Source organism: Schistocerca serialis, chromosome 1 (genome assembly GCF_023864345.2).
Source record: "Schistocerca serialis cubense isolate TAMUIC-IGC-003099 chromosome 1, iqSchSeri2.2, whole genome shotgun sequence".
Classification (NCBI taxonomy): Eukaryota; Metazoa; Arthropoda; class Insecta; order Orthoptera; family Acrididae; genus Schistocerca; species Schistocerca serialis.
The window spans coordinates 688,807,712-688,828,153 of record NC_064638.1 but is presented as its reverse complement, the minus strand read 5'-3'; the positions used below and the strand labels follow the sequence as shown (position 1 = coordinate 688,828,153).

The following is a 20,442-nucleotide window of genomic DNA, read 5'->3' as shown; positions in this document are numbered from 1 at the left end:
TCCTGTCAATTGTTCCCTTATGCTCTCCCTAAAACCCTGTACAACCTCTAGTTCTGTCAGTTTATCCAGGTCCCATCTCCTTAAATTCCCACCTTTTTGCATGTTTCTTCAGTTTTAATCTACAGCTCATAACCAATACATGGTGGTCAGAGTCCACATCTCCCCCTGGAAATGTCTTACAATTTAAAACCTGTTTCCTAAATCTCTGTCTTACCATTATATAATCTATCTGATATCTTCTAGTATCTCCAGGGTTCTTCCATGTATACAATCTCCTTTCATGACTCTTGAACCAAGTGTTAGCTATGATTAAGTTATGCTCTGCGCAAAATTCTACCAGGCGGCTTCCTCTTTCATTTCTTAGCCCCAATCCATATTCACCTACTATGTTTCCTTCTCTCCCTTTTCCTACTCTCGAATTCCAGTCACCCATGACTATTAAATTTTCGTCTCTCTTCACTACCTGAATAATTTTTTTTTATCTCATCATACATTTCATCAATTTCTTTGTCATCTGCAGAGCTAGTTGGCATATAAACTTGTACTACTGTAGTAGGCGTGGGCTTCATGTCTATCTTGACCTCAATAATGCGTTCACTATGCTGTTTGTAGTAGCTTACCCGTACTCCTATTTTTTTATTCATTATTAAACCTACTCCTGCATTACCCCTATTTGATTTTGTATTTATAACCCTGTACTCACCTGACCAAAAGTCTTGTTCCTCCTGCCACCGAACTTCACTAATTCCCACTACATCTAACTTTAACCCATCCATTCCCCTTTTTAAATTTTCTAACCTACCTGCTCGATTAAGGGATCTGACATTCCACGCTCCAATCCGTAGAACACCAGTTTCCTTTCTCCTGAGAACAACGTCCTCTTGAGTAGTCCCCGGCCAGAGATCTGAATGGAGGACTATTTTACCTCCGGAATATTTTACCCACGCGGACGCCATCATTTAATCACACAGTAAAGCTGCATGCCCTCAGGAAAAATTACGGCTGTCGTTTCCCCTTGCTTTCAGCCGTTCGCAGTACCAGAACAGCAAGGCCATTTTGGTTAGTGTTACAAGGCCAGATCAGTCAATCATCCAGACTGTTGCCCCTGCAACTACTGAAAAGGCTGCTGCCCCTCTTCAGGAACCACACGTTTGTCTGGCCTCTCAACAGATACCCCTCCATTGTGGTTCCACCTATGGTACGGCTGTCGTCTGTATCGTTGAGGCACGCAAGCCTCCCCACCAACGGCAAGGTCCATGGTTCAAGGGGGGGGACCCACAAACCTCAAAATGGGGAGTTTTCAATTTTTTAAGCAAAAAGTAAAAGTTTTACTGAGAAACTAACTACTGAGATGGACACAGTTTTGCTTCACCTACATAAAAAAATTTCTTTAGGTGTATTGGATGACTTGAAATTTCCCTCATCACGTGTCGTACAACACAAGTTGCTTGGAGCAGCCACTAATTAGCCCAGTCAACGAAGACCAAAAAAGTTGATTGGGGAGAAAAATTATGTAGTTGCAAATTTTTTACTTTGAAATCTGTGGCATCTAGTAAAAATTTTTTCCAGTACAAAAGTAAACTGCATACAGCTTCCTACAAAAAAGTCCTATTCATTTTTCTCTAGGGCTAATAGTTTCTGCATGATATTTACTGTAAAATGAAGTGTGATATGAACAAATATTAAAAGTGTGTACCAGATCTAAGTGCAATAGAACTATAGTAATGGTTAAATTATGTTCTGTGTGTGTAACAGGGTGGAAAGATGGAAGATGAGGTTAGAAGCATGAGGGAAGGTAGGCCATCGGATGTGGTCATGCACTTCTCTACCTCATAGGTCCGCAAAACGTCTCTGCTGCACTACATCACAAAATGCAACCACATGCTATTTCACAAAGTTACACTGACCATTTATCAGCTTGACTTATGAATCACTGGTGATACAGTGTGCAGACACACACAGGTTCGGGGAGGGGGGGGGGGGGGCAGATATATTTTCCACAAAGTGTGTTAATGTTACACTGAATACAGATACGAGTTGTTGTTAATACGTTAGTACAAACACAAGATCTAAGTGTAGTAGAACTGTATTGAGGGTTAAACTGGTTCTTAGTCATCCCTTATGGCAGTTGTGGCATTCTTCTGGGAAGGTGACTTCCTCTGCCTTGAGTGCTACTTGCTTTTCAGTTTACAGGCAGACTAGTCAAATACCTCCCCAGCATACCCAATCCAGTTCTCTTTGTAAGTACACAAAATAACTTCACAGGAGTTGTTTTTATGTTGTTAGGTGAGCTCTAATGTAAAATACATTGCTACAGTAAATTGCTGAGAAATGCTTAATTTGTAACTGTGATGTTGTCAGTTACCTATATAACACAGGTGGAAAAGGAATTGGTAAATGTAGCACCTTGGTGCTACCTGTTGTTGACAGCATATTGTACAGCCTTATAAATGTTTTGCTGTCACTTGATGGTAAATTAATGAATGATCAGAAAGTTACTTCATTCTCTTTCCATTATTTGTGTTACTGGTAGACCGCATAAATCTCCGTAATTCAGGAATTACTGGTATGTGTAGAGTGGGCTGCACTGAGTGAAGGCACTTACCACACATCGAATGGACATCTTGAGAGTGTCAATATATATGATGGAACAGGACTGGCCATGTTTAAATCTAGAATATTGATCTGCTGTAATGCATTATTAATCCTGTCAATTAGTGATCCTTAGAGGAAGTTGTTGAAGAAGATTTTGACAAGCTTTCTAAATTTTTTTGAGGGTGCTGAATCTGAATATTAAAAGTATCACAAAGTTTTCACACAGAAGTGGATGAGAAATGAGGAAAAAACACAAAAAATGTGACTTTCCTTTTTGACTTTTCACTTATAACTCAGAAATGACACAGTTTTCGACAAAGCTGACTATTTATGAAAATAAAGAGGATAAAATTTCCCACAAAATAAGTTTTGATGACTTTTTTCATCAGATCAGCCATATGGCATGTAGCACATACTGAAGTAAGCATAATTTCGGGTGCCACCATCAAAAGCCAAGATGCTTCTTCAGCATGCTATGATGTTCAGACAGCAACATGAAAGCTTTTATCACTCCTATAATGTAAAGGTGTTCAAATAACTAGCATAAATGACTTAATAATTATGCTTTATTTTCCATTTGGTTACACTAATAATGATGATGATGATGATGATGGTGATGATGATGATACTAATAATAATACATTATTAATAAAATAATTTTAAAGAACTTTCACAGAAGTTTCATCTTCTTCATGCTTCCTGCACCACAGCCCTTTCGCTTGATTCATCTGCAAAATGAGAATATTTGTGGCTATGTTACACGTATGCAAGACAATACATCACTAATTTTTAATTGATACCAGTAATAGGTACATAATTAAAGTCAAAACCACGGTACAGTGTCTGTTATAATAATGAGGTCATGAGATTTCCAATGGGAAATTATAATAAAAACAATGCGAACTATGGCTTATCTTCATGTAGTGTGGTACACAGGTTTCTCCCCATTACATGGAAATTGTTGTTTCCATCAAGAGTCTGCATGCTGCAGTCAGCATTGTCAATGGTAAATTGAAATGATGTGGATGGATCAAATTATAACCTTTTTGCCATCATTGCTTGCACCTCAAAGCATACTGCTTTTCTATAGTAGACACTGTGTTCTAAAGCAGACAGTACATCAAGTAGTTTCTGAAAGCCATACTTCTTGTAGATGAATGCGGCAAGGCCAACTTGCAATGGTGACAAGAAAGAGTTGAGTCAAGCCATGTGCTACGTTCATACCTTTGGTCTTCCATTTATTCAAGTTTTATTGCTTCTGCTTCTTCACTAATCAATTACCAAAATTTTGGGCAGCAACAGGGATAAAGACACTGTTCTCTGTAAGAAACTGGTCTAGAGGGGAATATTCTGTTATTGTAAGCCTGTGATTGAATTATCTTCAACAAGTATGTCTGCTACTGTTTCAACCACATGTCAACACACTTCCTCTGGAGATAACTTTGACGGATGCCAACTACCTGTAATAATTATTTGTAGCCTGTGTTTTTGAAACAAACAGTTGATTTTTTCACGAATGAGGCATCACTATATCACTTCCACACTTCAACAGTAGAGCTTTCACTGTCTTGACATCAGGATGGTAGTCACAGAGGATCTGATCTGTTAACTGCTGAAGGGAAAATTGACAGTCCTCATCATTTTCAGTGAGGTAATTGTAAATTTGCTGCATAGCACCATTAATTTCAGAGGCATCTGGACCTTGTTCCCTCCCACCCCCCACCCCCCTAACAGTTTTGGATTGCCATGCAGGACCTTCATGCATTTGATGGGGTACTGGGCATCTGCTACAAGGAAGCCAGGAACTGGTCCAACTTGGCTTATCACTGAGCGACCCAATTCATGGTTTTGTCTCTCAGCAAGTTTTAGAATAGTCTCTTGCAGTCCCAGCTTGCACACACAACATACTACATTTCAACAATTAGCAGGAAGCTTGTTCTGCTGAGTCAGAAATTCTGACATAATAGCTGACCCACACAAAAAACAGTTGGTTTTGAAATCAAAATCCAGTTGTGTTTCTCTTCGGCTACAACCAGAAATCAATTTTTTGCTTGTGTCCTTTGTTTGACACAGTTTATGAATCTTCAGAATGGCAGCTATCCACTCCATCGTCTTCTTACTTGCTTCAAGAATGTTCTTCAAGACCACTTTGGGCATATGTGATGGCACTTTTCTCCCATCACCCAGTACACCCTCACTTAGAACACACTTCTCACTTTGAATTATGTATGACTATTTTATGCATTTAAATTGTATTTACCAACCACAAATATGTTCTATGCAACCAACCGAAGATGAAATTGTAAACAATGTTCTATGCAACCAACAGAGGATGAAATTGTAAACAACTACCAGCACAGGAGACCAACATAAAGGACTGGCCTTCTCCCCATCAGGAGTGAGATGTTATCAACACCTCACAAACATCTTACCCCTCCACCACAGCAAGCATTGACTACCAACCACTCTATTAACACTGTGACACTACTGGATGATGGAATTCTGCAACGGATGTGCAACAAAGTATGGTAACGATGCAGGAGGTAGGTCCTGAGATGGCCCATCTCCTCAGCTTTGAAATTGCGTTGCCATATGATTGGTCTGATGAAAAAAATTAACCAAGACCTATTTTGTGGAAGATTTTACCCTCTTTATTTTCATAAATAGTCAACTATTGCTGAAAATTGCATCTTCTCTGAGCTATAAATTAAGAACCCAAAAACCTTCCACTTTGTTGTTGTTATTTCCATGTTTGACCCATTTCTGGGACAAAGCTTTGGTGGAACTTTGAAAATTTGGATTCAGCACATAAAAAACTTGACAGTAAAACAATAATTTCCACTATTAGACCTTTCTGAGCACCATTTGACTGGACTAAACTTGCCTTTTGTTGAAATATCTGAAGTTCTGTAACACCTAGGTGACCTACTTCAACTACAGAGGAAACCAATTTAACTCTCTGGGCCTCTTCTCATGTTGGGGAAGAGCTGAGGCTGGGATAATGCATTTGATACCCTCAAGCTGAGAAATGTATTCCAGCCATTGATAGTGAGCAACAAAAACTGAAATTGTTGAATACGTATTGACAGACTGTTACACTTGGGGCATGCTCTTCAGTGTGGTAGACAGCTGGCAGCTCCAGTTATTGAGCTTTTTAAAAAAAGTTCATTAAACAAAGCAAATAAATATTCACCCAATAAACTGAAAATAACTCCAGTACCCAAACATGAGCTCGATGAAGTTATTTTGTCTACACATTTGAGAGAATTGGACAGCAGATGCTGGGGAAGCATTGTCCATCTGTAAACTTGAAAACAACCAATACTTGTGATGGTGGAAGTTGCCTTTCCCAGAAGAATGGTGTAGCTGCCATACAGGATGACTAAGAATCAATTTCCCTCTAGCATTGTGGAACTTATGCAGAGATTTCTTACATTAGCATTATTTGTAGCTAATGTCTGTATTCCATCTAGTGTAAACAGACTTTGTGGAAAATAAAAACCCCTGGAAATGTCTGCACACTGTGTCGCCAGTGATCCATAAGCTGAACTCCAGAAGTGTCAGTACAACTTTGTGAAATACTCTGTAGTTACTTTTTATGACATAGTGCAATAGAGAAAAGCTGCCTGCTCACTCTTCATTTTGTAGGCCTATGAAGGACAGGAGTGCACGACCAAAATCCAGTGATCTACCTACTTTCATGCTTTTGACTTCCACCCAAGCCTTTCCACACTATTACACCCCCAGTACCCAATTTATCCCTTAATATGGACCCTTGGCTCAGATATATGAATCACATCTTTGTGATCTTGGTTCAACAAAGAAACTCCCCAACTCCCTACTTAATTCCTTCTTCAAACTAAAATTCATCTGGTATTTCTCCAGATCCAAAGCCCCTTTACATTGAACTTTGTCTCATTGTAACTCTCATCCAAACATCAGACTATATAAAATCAACCACTAAATACCAATAATTCATTTTGAAAGTTGCTACATCTTTCACATCAAATGCTTCCTCCCTTACAACCTCAGGCTGCTCCAATCCATGGGCATCTCTCAGCTCATTTTCATGCAGGGGCTTTTAGTATAAGGCTACCTGCCAGGTAGCCCTATTGCACACATGCTGTGCATGCACGAGTCACTTGGCCGCCACTGAGCATGGCAGCTGGTCAGAACAACGTGGTCATTTAGGCTACGCTCCAGCCATCTGACTGTCCCCATGTTGGTGTGTTTGGCTACTCTTGCCCATCACTAGAACAGCCTAGCCTAAGAATTTGCAGCATTCACCAATTCCTTTAATACCTAAAACATACCTCCTCCAGGCTTTCCTCTCCCCACAGATCTTGTCCATAAATATGCTAGGCAGTCTTCTCCTCTTGCAATTACTGTTCCCACTTCCAAAAACCTCATAAGCATCCTTCTTTTCCCAGTACCACCCATTCCTCAAATGCCTCCACATATTACTCTGCCAAGACTATGTATGACCTTCTCAAGTCAAGACCTGAATGAGATCATCTCTTCCTTTCTCCTTCACAAAACAACCACTGTCAACTTCCTAGCCATTGAAACACCTTTGCCAAGCAATCTTCTGCAAGATACACATCAGAACTTTTACAAATTTGGAAAGGCAGGAGAAGAGATGCTGGTAGAACTAAAGCTATGACGGCAGGCATGAGTCATGCTTGGATATCTTGGACAATAGAGCACTTGCCTACTACAATTGAAAATGTCCCTGGTTTGAGTTATGGTTCACTACACAGTTTTGATCTGCATGGAAGTTTCACACAGCGCAAACTCCACGGCAGAGTGCTTCCTGAGCATGGGGTCCGGGATTTTCACCTGCCTCGAGATGGCTGGGTGTTTGTGTTGCCATCATCATCATCATTCAGGAAAGTGGCGAGATTGGACTGAGCAAAGGTTGGGGATTTGTACGGGTGCTGATAACCACGCAGTTGAGCACTCCACAAACCAAACATCATCATAATGATGTTTCCGATAACAACTCCAAGTTCCTGTGCCTCATGACACACCTTCACAATCACTCAGACTTGGTCTGTGACCTGCTCCTCTCTCCACCACCGGCCCTGAAGTGTGACTCTGTCAAGAAGACAATTATCAAGCACCTCACTTGCCCACCCCCAGGAAGTAATCCTAAAAATTTTATATCATGAACACCTTGTGGACCAGACACCGTCGCAACTCTGGCACTGCCTATGGTTGCTGGCTGACAAGCAAACTATGCTGGATATAACATTCTGGGCAGTGTGGTCTGCTAAGCTACCCACCGATCTCCAGATACACCTGCTACCACATTCCTTCGAGTCGATCGTGCCACCTCCACATTCTCTACCACTGGTTGGTATGTCTGCACCACAGATTCGCCCATTTGCTGGTAGGGGCAGGGCCCGTTCCACTGCTCCGTCCTTCACAACACCTGGTGGCCTGCGCTCGCACTCTCTGCTCTCCAAACACTCCTGGATCCCGCACACCCCGTATGCCTTCGCCACATCCAGCTCACCCATACTGCTGGTATCACAAGGTCTTCAGTGATGCAGCACAGAAGTGTTGATCGCCTCGCCAGCACCCAAACGCCGTCCACAGGGTACAGCAGGCACCAAACCGTGTGGGGGATCAGACAGGCATAACCTACGCTGCACTTCGTACATTCCTCCGTTTTCCCAACGGCCATTTCTTCGAAACTCAATTTTTTAGCCAACACAGGTGCGCGAATGTATCTGTAATCCCTACACTGATGGCTCCGCCTGCATCTTCTCCATCGACTTCGCTCCTCCGAGCAATCAACACTTCGACCCTAGAAGCTTCGGGCTCAGTCAAAGGTAAAGTTCACCTATCACAATCCTTGTGTTTCCCCTAGACTTTTTACATAGCTGACATAGACGAGCTGATCCTAGGGATGGATTTCTTGTCACACCACAAACTACAAACTTTTTCTGAACGTCATTCAGAGCACGGTTCTGCATCACCCTATGAATACACACATACAGTGCACTTGCCTTTCGCTTTCCCACTCGTGTTCACACAGCAAATAGTTTGCTGCGCGAGCGTTTCACAGTCGCAGTTGACATTCTGAGGAGTGTGAACGTTTTACTGTCAGAGTGCAAGGCTGTAACGGAAAGTCATCGGTAGAACGACACTCTCCAATGCCGCATTTCGCTCACCTCCAGGGAATTCGCCTCTGCCCGCATGCAGCTGCAGAACCTGCAAGTCACGACACCAGTGACAGAACAAGTTTCTTCCACCAGCTAAAGCCCGGCCACTTCTCAGGTCAGTCCAATGAAACATTTTGCATGTGACGAACCGGTTTCTGCAGCAGGCACACCAGCCACACCCTGCCTGTCCCACCCTGTGTCGCGCGTGGCAGTCAGTGTGCCCAAACACCAACCCTGCCCTCACACACGTGACACGCCCATCTCCTCCATGCAGACTGACACACCATGTGTTGATAAACAATCCCCCTCTCCCGCATGCCAGCCATGTGACTCAGCCGACACCTCTGTTTCTCACACTCACCCAGCGTCAGTTGCGCCCGCGCACTAGTGACAGTCGACGTCCGCCACGAGTTCCTGCTCACCACTCACTAATAGTCTTCTGGTATTTGTGCACATCACACACGCAAACCAAACATGTCACTTCCCCACTGCCATTCCCATTGGTGTACTCTCCACATCACGGACATGTTTGTTAATGAGGAACCCCCTCTTGTGCCACATTCAGTATTCTCAATCACAGATAGGACAGGGTATGAGATAGTTACTACTGACGGCCCTCCTACCCGGCATAAAGTCAAGACACCTCAACCCTATTAAATTATGCATGGCATGACAGGAAATTAATGATCTGTTAGCTGCAGATATATTACTGCTGTCAGACAGTAATTCGTCATCGTCTATTCACTTCGCTACCAAACAAGACGACTCATTTCACATGTGAGGGGACTACAGGCATTTAAAAGTGAGTATCATAATAGACAATTACCCAGTCCCAAACATCAACGACTTCACCCGTATGTTATCAGGCACTTCCATCTTCAGTGTAATTGACTGTAAACACGCTTATCACCAGATACCTGTGGAACCGGAGGATACACCCAAGACTGCAATTATCGGGCCGCTAGGTTTGTTCCAGTACCATTACATGCCATTCAGCCTTAAAAATGCTTCCCAGACATGGCAATGATTTATTGACTCCATTCAATGAAAGTTCGAGTTTTGTTTCACATACCTGGATGACTTACTCATTTCAGTAAGACAGCTGAGAAGCATGAGCATAAGTTATCCATGGTACTGAAGACCTTAAAGTCTAACAGTGTAGTAGTCAACAAAGATAAGTTACAATTATGGCAGATGTCTGTAACCTCCCTCAGCTACACATTATCTGCTGATGGTATACAACCTCCAAAAGCTCATGTGCAGGCCATCTCATCTATGTCACCCCCTTCGACTTATAAAGAACTGTGCCAATTCCTCACCACTGTCAACTGCTACTACCATCACTTGCCCTCACTGGCTGCAGTACAAACTCCTTTCACGGATGAACTGTCAGACAAGCAAACCTCGGGACTTCAACCCGTCCATTGGACCGACGCCATGGTCAAAGCATTTGAGGTGCTAAAAGTTTCCCTGGTCTGGGCTGTGACGCTTCCCCACCCGCATCCCTCAACCAAACTATTCATTACCTCAGATGCCAGTGACACAGCAGTAGGAGCTGTTCTTCAAAACACTCTGGTGACAAGGAGTCTTGCAGTGAACCAAAGCGATGTTGTTCGGACATGGAGGAGATATTGACATGCCTCGCTCCGGGTGCCCAAGGGCTACTACTGCAGTGGGTGACCCCTACCTTCGGATTATGGCTTGGAGGAACCCTGACAGCAACTCCACCATGTTGAATAATGCTTTTCGTGCAAACACAGGATGTCATGTTATGACTCAAACTGTGCACAATAGGCTGCATGATGAGCAACTTCACTCCCGACGCCCACAGTGAGGTCCACCTTTGCAACCACGATACCATGCAGCACGGTACGGATGGGCCCAACAACATGCCGAATGGACCGCTCAGGATTGGCATCATATTCTCTTCACCGCTTCACGGATGAGTGCTGCATATGCCTTCAGACAGACAATCGTCGGAGACATGTTAGGAGGCTACACGATCAAGCTGAACACCTTAGACATACTGTCCAGCGAGTGCGAGTGCTGATGTTTTGGGGTGGCATTACGTGGGGCCGACGTATGCCGTTGGTGGTCACGGAAGGCGCCGTAATGGCTGTACGATACATGAATGCCGTCCTCTGACCAATAGTGCAACCATATTGGCAGCATAATGGTGAGGCATTCGTCTTCATGGATGACAATTCGCGTCCCCATCATGCCCGTCTAGCGAATGACTTCCTTCAGGATAACGACGTCACCCGACTACAGTGGCCAGCATGTTCTCCAGACATGAACCCTATCGCACATGCCTGGGATAGATTTGAAAGGGATGATGTGACCCAGCAACAACTCTGAGGGAACTACACTGAATCAGCATTGAGGAGTGGAACAATCTGGACCAACAATGCCTTGACGAACTTGTGGATAGTACGCCACTACGAATACAGGTATGCATCAATGCAAGAGAACATGCTACTGGGTATTAGAGGTACCGGTGTGTACAGCAATCTGGGCCTCTGAAGGGATCACTGTGTGGTGGTACAACATGCAATGTGTGGTTTTCATGGGCAATAAAAAATGGCGGAAACAATGTTTATGTTGATCTCTATTCCAATTTTCTGTACGGGTTCTGGAACTCTCGGAACTGAGGTGATGCAAAACTATTTTCGATGTGTGTATATCCTCACAGACCACAAACCACTTACGAATGCTTTCCGAAACCCTCCGGAGGACCCACCCCCTCGTCATTTCCACCATTTTGACTTGGTGTCTCAGTTTGAAACAGATGTCCACTATATCACGGGCATGGATAATATCGCTGCCAATTTTTTCTCATGCATCAATGCAGTGTCCAACCTCATAGATCTGTCTAATCTTGCTACTATTCAAGCAACAGAAGAGGGCACCCAAGCACTCCTTGCGGTCCTGGCTACCTGACTCGTGTTCACCAAGGCACTATTCCCCAGTGTCGCCGACGAGGTCTGGTGCAATTTTTTTGAGTGGAGTCTTATGCCCAGTGTTACTGGCTCCCTTATGCCATCAAGTTTTCAATGCCTTACACAACCCTGCACATTTGGGAATTTGTGCCTCTATCCTGCTCATTACCAAGCACTTTGTCTGGAAAGATATCAAAAGAGACAGCCAGACGTGGGCTCACAATTGTATCCCTTGCCAGTGCAACAAAGTCGGCCACCATACGGTCCCCCCACTAGGTAAATTTTGGGTTTCTCTAGGATGTTTCAGGCATGTCCATATCAATCTCATCGGACCCCTACCACCATCAGAAGGTTTTAGTTTTAGATATGTCCTGTCTTCTACTGATCACTTGTCCCAAAGGGTGGAAGCCATACCTTTGTCAAACATCGCGACCGAGATGGTTGCCAAAGGTTTCGTTTTCTCTTCGATCACCCAGTTACGCTGCCCAGCCACACTCACAACTGACCAAGGCTGGCAATTCGAGTCATCCCTGTTCACTTTGCTGTGTCGCATGTGTGGTATCTACAAAATCCACACCACCTTGTAACAGTTTGGCGGAACAGTGGCATCGCACTTCAAAGACCGCCCTCAGATGCAATAACTGCCTTTTGTCAGAAGCTCTACCTTGGGTCCTTTTAGGTTTCAGGTCAATGCACAAACCAGACATCCAAGGCACCATTTTAGAGGTGGTTTACATCCAGCCAGGTGAACTAGTGCAGCTGACGGTTCAGGATGATTCGTCCCCTCCCCCTCGACTTCATTAGCTGCTGGTGTATGCATTTCAAGCACATATGCCTCTATCCACCAGTTAGTCGTACGCCCTAGTCTCCTATGTGCCTCCCCCTCTTAAATATTGTTCCCACATCATGTTACCATACGCCAACCTTTACAAACCCCCTACCAGGGCCCCTTCAAGGTTCTGCAACATGGGGGATTCAACATGTGACATTCTCGTCAAAGACACCCCACACACAGTTTCACTGCATCAGGTCAAACCTGCATTTGCGGGCCCAATTCTCTGGCATCAGGCTCTCCCAACACGGCTGACAACCTAGGCCCCCGTCATGTTTCAGACTCCTTGAATGATACAGCACAAGTCACTCAGGCCCATGGACCCTCATTGGTGTCCAGCCCTCGCAACTCTCCTTTTGCTGGTTTCCCAGATAGTTCAAGGGACTCTCCATTTGCAGGTTTTCCAGCCCATGCCACTCACGCAATCCTCCTATGATCGTGTTTCATGGCTCAGTTCTGCCACATCGCATGGAAGACGTTTCACTGGTAGTAAATAACAGCCATGTCCTCGTCCTTCTGATAGACTCAAACCCTTCGTTATCAGACGAGCGTCTGGAAGTCAAGGTACTGCAGTGGTTCATCTTCCCTCAGCACTGCGACCCTGCCCTCCTACGTGCTTTCATCTCTCCACTTGGTGAGATTCGAATTGTCTCTTTGGGCTTCGGTTCTTCTCCACACTTCAGCCCACCGGTTTTCTCTCGAGCCGGCCGTCTCTTTGCCCTACCATGCTATCTGCAGGACTTCATGATGTGTTCCACCACCGACTTCATTGCCAGATTACATGAAGGTACCAATCGTCCAGCTCCCAAACCCCAGAACATCCTTGAATCCGACACAGACACTACACCCCCCCCCCCTCCTCCCAGGACTAATCACAAGTACTCTGTACAGTGGCGGGAGGAGGGGGGGAGGCACTACTGGCTGTGTGGCCTCAATATAAAAAATCAACCCACAGACAAGGACACTCTCTCCAGTCACGAGTTCTTTGGATGAAAAGTTTGAGATGATTCAGTCTGTTTATGTGACTTCTTGTATATACACGTGTAGATGCTTGTACTTAAATATACATCTGTATTGAAATATTAAGTGGAAGTGTTTGATTTCAGGATAGTAACCCATTTTTTTATTGTGTTGCATATTAGACATATTTTTTAAGGTTGTGGTGACAGACTGAAATGTAACAGTCCCCATGGTCAAGCTTAGGTGCGAAGGTGACAGTCTGGCTGTAAGTTAGCGAAGCCAGCAAATGTGTCATGCCACAATTTTTATTAAACAGAATGCGCATAACCATTACATTCATATTCCTGATCAACCCTTATACGCACTGTGGTTTTATATGTTCACGTTTTTATATGTATAAAGCCATTAATAACAAGAACATTCTTGACCCAAAATCCCCTATCCTCGTGGAAGTCTTGTTAATATGCAGGATTTTATTTTGTTCCTGTTTTCATGTTGTCACTGGTGATGCCAACCATTAGTCATTTCTTAATGTTTGTATTACCACCATGTTGTGGATATTTTAAGCTTATCAGTGTGGCTACCACACTTTAGTGCTGTTACTAGTCTCATGTCAAATTCGTCAGAAGCTGTTGCATCAGCTACTGGTGGCCAATAATCACAGTTTGGCTACACGTAGGTTACAGCAACTTGTACACAAAAGGATTGTGAGACAGGCTAGTCACGTTCAGCGAAACCTGCACTAAGGAGTAGTACTAGCCAGAGCGGGCAGAAGGGTATCACCACACGATGGCTAGAACTCTGTTATGAGCTGTGTGACCAGGAGCTGGCAAAGGTGCAACAAATATGCCCTGGGGCAGTATATACAACTGTGAATTTTGGAACATAAGTTTTCAATGCCCAGCTGTACTACAACAACACCAAATGGTTCAAATGGCTCAAAGCTCTATGGGATTCAACATTTGAGGTCATCAGTCCGCTAGACTTAGAACTATTTAAACCTAACTAACCTAAGGATATCACACACATCCATGCCCAAGGCAGGATTCGAACCAGCAACCATAGCAGCAGTGCAGTTCTGGACTTAATCGCCTAGAACCGCTCGGCCACAGCGGCCGGCCACCTCAACAGGCCTGGTCTATACAACAATGCAACTACAATACTGTTGACTAATTCTAATGATATTTCCTGATGTTGATTTGTAAACTGCCAATACTACTACCTTTCGTTTTTCTATGCCTAATGTTGTGGCAGAGCACTTAAAGACGAGTTCAAAACAATATTCAATGAAACTTCCTGGCAGATTAAAACTGTGTGCCTGACCGAGACTCGAACTCGGGACCTTTGCCTTTCGCGGGCAAGTGCTCTACCAGCTGAGCTACCGAAGCACGACTCACGCCCGGTACTCACAGCTTTACTTCTGCCAGTATCTTGTCTCCTACCTTCCAAACTGTACAGAAGCTCTTCTGGTAGGGCACTTGCCCGCGAAAGGCAAAGGTCCCGAGTTCGAGTCTCGGTCGGGCACACAGTTTTAATCTGCCAGGAAGTTTCATATCAGCACACACTCCGCTGCAGAGTGAAAATCTCATTCTGGAAACATCCCCCAGGCTGTGGCTAAGCCATGTCTCTGCTGTATCCTTTCTTTCAGGAGTGCTAGTTCTGCAATGTTCGCATAAGAGCTTCTGTAAAGTTTGGAAGGTAGGAGACGAGATACTGGCAGAAGTAAAACTGTGAGTACCGGGCGTGAGTCGTGCTTCGGTAGCTCAGTTGGTAGAGCACTTGCCCGCGAAAGGCAAAGGTCCCGAGTTCGAGTCTCGGTCGAGCACACAGTTTTAATCTGCCAGGAAGTTTCATATCAGCGCACACTCCGCTGCAGAGTGAAAATCTCATTCGGGAATATTCAATGAGGTTAACAGATTTTATTAATTAATTAACAGATTTTTTGTGTATACAGCTACAAACTTAAATCCTCAGATTGTATAGTAGTACAACATGAATTTGCGTTCAGCTAGATAAATCTGATAGATTTCAGCATCCAGTGTTCTGACAGACATAACATGTCTACTAACATACTACTTGCCCTTCATCTTCCTGGATTGATATTAGACATTTGATGGAAGGAGGTACAGTGGGAATCAAGGGAAATACTCAGAACTATACAGGGTTATTCTAAATGATGGACTCATTTTCAAAACTTCATATTTATTCAGCTAAAAATCCAAAATGAGCAAGCTTTGTACCAATGAAAAGAGGAAGTTTCAAAGTTTTTTTCATAATATTTTATATCAATTTTATAAATTTAATAATTTGTAATTAAATAGTTTTTATTAATTATTTAATACTTAGAAGTGCGATAAATGTTCAATGTGGCCACCATTGACTGCATGGCAAACATCAATGCAGTAGCCAAACTCACCCCACACACGCAAAAGCGTAGCTGCTGTTACTGAATGCACGGCAGCAGTGATCTGGTTCCACAGATCGTTCAGAATGGTTGGTAAGTGGCGGGACATAAACAGCTTCCTTCACATAACCCCATAAGAAATAGTCACATGTAAGATCAGGAGATCTCTGTGGCCGGAAGTGCAGAGCCAGGTCCTCAAGTGCCCTGCAACCGATCCCGTGCTGAGGATGTGAGTCATTCAAAAAGCCTCATACAACATGGTGTCAATGGAGCAGAGCTCCATCCTGTTGGAAAATGAAGTCCTGGAAATCTTCCATACTTTGGGGGAACGGCCACTGTTCCAACATGTACCAGTATGTGATTCCCGTTACAGTTCTTTCTGCAAAGAAAAAAAGATTCAAAAACCTTTGTAAGGGATACAGCACAGAACATGTTGATCTACAGTGAGTCTCTTTCATGTTCAACGGTGAATGTGGATTTTCCAAACCACATATGCGCACATTGTGTCTCTTGACTTTTCCACTAAGGTGGAACGTCGGTCATCAGTAAAAACTACATGCTGTAGAAATGTCTCATCCTCCATCTTTGCTAACACATAACCACAAAATGCGAGACACTTCTCTTTGTCATTGGGTTTGAGAGCCTACTTAAACTGTAATCATTAGGGCTTGTACAGTAAATGCCATCTCAGAACTTTCCATACAGATGGTTGAGGTATTCTAAGTTCTTGTTCACAGCTCGTGGTCGCATTCTCGCTTCCCAAGCACGGGCCCTGGGTTCGATTCCCAGAGGGGCCAGGGATTTTCACCTGCCTCGAGGTGACTGCGTGTTTGTGTTGTCCTCATTGTTTCACCATCATTCATAAAATGGTTGGACTGAGTAAAGGTTGGGAATTTGTACGGGTGCTGATAACTGTGTAGTTGAGCACCCCACCCTCCAAAACATCATCATCCAATTTCTCAGATGGCTCTATTTGTAGACTTACTGTGACCACGCACAAAACTTTCTTGCATCCGTCAGTCATCATCCTCTTTGACACATGTGACTGGCCTGTGCTTTTTCCTTTGCACACACTCCCAGTCTGTTTAAACTGCTTAAACCAACGACTAACACTTTAGTGAGTTGGTATGAAGTGCCCGCTGCACTACAATTTGGCACTCACTTTTCACGAACTCAAGAGTGCAGAAAACCTTGTACTCCACAGTCGCCATCTCACTCACAACTGACTTAACTGACACTGAAACAGAATGACGGCCCTATTAACGCACAAACTCTACCACCCGTTTCTGAAACCATCACCATCCACCTGCAAAAGCTTTAAATCCGCCTCTTTTCATTGATAAAAAGTTTGTTCATTTTGGATTAGTAATTGAATACATATGAATTTTTATAAATGGGTCCATCATTTGGAATAACCCTATATAAGTGGCGGCAGTGACAAGTAGCGAATGGCCCAGAGATCACCAGTGTGTGTGTGTGTGTGTGTGTGTGCGCGCGCGCGCGCGCTACGAAACAATGTGTGTATAGTGTTGCAGTGACTCATGAGATAGTGAGATACGAGTGAACAGTGCGGCATTACATTATCTAATAAGTTATTTGTAAAAAAAAGTATTGTGTATCAGGGGTAAATCTAATGATTGTCTTTAACTAGAACTCTGTAAATGTATGTGTATACGAATTTGCTTATTTTAAATTGGTCTAAACTTGAAAATACTTTCACATGTCCTACATCTTTGTAAAAAGAGATCTACGGAGGAATAACGCTGCTGCTGCTGCAACTCCGATAAAAATATGTTGTCACAGACAGATTTGTACCTTAGTCCGTTTGAAAAAAATCCTCAACTAATATCACGATATAATCACCATGTTTTGACATTTATCACTTGTTTCCTAAATCACTGGTCGATGCCGGCGATTAGTATCGAATATACTTCTTTGACAGATATACGTACAAATGGCATGCAACGGGTGGGACTATGTAAATTTTAACCTACGTTGCTAGAAGTATTGAAATTACTGCCAATGGTGACCACAATAGAAAAGGCAAATTTAGTACACAACCTTGGCGACACTCTAATCTTCCGTCAGTTGACAGAGGCAGAGCCCAGCTTGTCAAGTGAGGAGCGAATTATATGTATTCTTCTAAATATTGGATTCCTTTGAAGTGGCGAACATCCCGCCGGGTGGAAGGCAACACACAAACTTACAATTTTGTATCAATGCAAAAGACTTGCCTGTAAGAAAGTCCATAAGACAATGACATTATCTCCTGATAGTGAAGCAGGTGTCCACAGTGATAAATTGGGATGTGACTACTTAAGGGCACTCCCATTTACGAAAAAATACACGCCACCCCACTAATCCCCACACATGAGTGATAGTTCGTAAACATTTCACGTCACAACAAGCCAAAGCTCATACAAGTAAAGATATGTGAAAGTCCTTTTGAGTATAAAACGCAAACTTGCAAACCCATCACCCCGCCATCGCACTGGCCTATCAAATAATTCTACTGGGTCTTAAGAATAAAATTGAGAATGTAGTCTATTCTCAGATTTCGCATAAAATACTCAAATTCGCATGAATAAAGCGAGTCGGAGAATGCACTTCATACGAGAGCGTCAATAAAATTGCGGGGGAAGTTGCTCAGCACGAAGAAAATTCTCCGATTTCGTATGAATGCAAGGAAAGAAGTTCTCCGTTTTCAGAAGTGAGCTCTGGAGTATACTTCGAGCTGAGTAAGTTGTGTTGAGGTTAAGTTTTATCGATTTTTTTCTTTAGTAATTATACAGAATTTGTGCTGCTCGAAAGGCAAAAAGAAAAAAAGCTATACATAGCCCAAAGAAACCCAGTAGAGTTGTTGTTTTGGGGAAGGAGACCAGACAGTGTGGTCATTGGTCTCATCGGATTAGGGAAGGATGGGGAAGGAAGTCGGCCGTGCCCTTTCAGAGGAACCATCCCGGCATTTGCCTGGAGTGATTTAGGGAAATCACGGAAAACCTAAATCCGAATGGCCGGACGCAGGATTGAACCGTCGTCCTCCCGAATGCCAGTAGAGAGAAACTGTAGAATTTTACACATGGTTAACTTTAAAGACTTATTTGGCTGGTGACTTTCCTTCCTGGAAATCATGAAAGAAGAAGGTGGCGACCTTTCAAATGGGGCGAAAATGAAAATATTTTTGTGCTATATAGCAGACACATGATTTCAGACTGGTGTAGGACAAGACTTATTAGGCATACACCACAAACTGTGTCATTTTCAGCTATTCATCATCATGATTTCTCACAGCATATACCTTACATTTTTTATGTCAGAAACGTGTAGGTTTGTTAAAACCCTAGCCTAGCAAAACTGCACGCGCGACAGCTGAAGTACTTGATGTGTAAGTGAATCACAATGCACCGCATTTAACCAAAATTATCTCGAGTGAAAAAACTCTCACACAGTTGCTGTTTGGAGTAAATGAAAATGTGTTCACCTAAATTCAACAACAAAAAAGTTTCCTGAATGTCGAAAAATCGATAACATCGTCAGATTATACATTTTCGTACACAGTCCGTAATTCTTTTCACAATTTGTTACAACACATCAAACTAAACCCGAAATATATCGCTAAAACTCATTGACGCCAGTTCCATATTTGCATACAGAATAATCTATCTGTTTGTGCGAGTTGAACGAAATGTAAGATTAGGGTGTGTTCTGTGCCAGAACACAACATGCACGGACAATATTCTCAATAAGTTGGAAGTGTAGTGAAAAAGAACTCCACCGTCAGAGAATACGCTTCGAATTTTTTATTCAACGAAACAGAATGTTCTTTTGCTCAAAGAATCTTCTCCACAGGATGTTCTCTTTTTATTCATACGAGCCACTGTCATGCCTTGGATTGCGATTGTAATCTCGCAGTATGACATGAAGCGAATCAGTTTTACAATTGTAGTACATCTTCTCAGCGGAAAGTGTGGAAACATGCTGGTATTTCAGAACGATTCACATTTGACAGCAATGGAACTGAACAGCAGGCGACGTCACTGTCTAATGATGGTGTGTCACAAAAGATGGAATGTCAATTCGCTTAGCCCAAAACCGAGTGGCGAATATGAGCTGTGAGAAACCATCTGTGAAACAAAAAATCAGAAAATAGTATTAGAATTAAGGAATTAGCAATGATAAAGTTTATTAAAGTAAAATTCACAACAGAAGTTTTTGATTCATTTTATACGGGAAACCGCTGAGAAATGTAGTAACATTTCAAAACGATGAGCTTTATTAATAGCGAAAGTATAAACACGTAAGCACATCAAGGGAATAGATAGAATCTGTTGGCATTATCCATTGCGTCTTTTGCTACGAACAAAACAACATCAGAAACAACTGTATATTTCACCTTCACTTGAAAAACAGTAATTTCACGTAAACTGTTTGATCAATTTATGGTCTTATTTGTACACATTGTTGGAGTCATTTCTTGTAAAATCTAGATTAATTATCGATTTCTGATATTTGACCATTGTTGTAGAAGAACACTCAGTGTAA

At 43.0% G+C, this 20,442-nt stretch overlaps 1 protein-coding gene across 1 annotated transcript in view; it reads right to left on the bottom strand.

Annotated features, from left to right (window-relative positions):
• Positions 1 to 18,317, bottom strand: part of LOC126480578 (SAFB-like transcription modulator) — a 166,001-nt gene extending 147,684 nt beyond the window's left edge. The window contains exon 1 of the mRNA XM_050103876.1: positions 18,135 to 18,317. The gene's annotated coding sequence lies outside the window, so the exon portion shown is untranslated. The remainder of the gene's footprint in view (positions 1 to 18,134) is intronic.
• Positions 18,318 to 20,442: the final 2,125 nt, after the last annotated feature.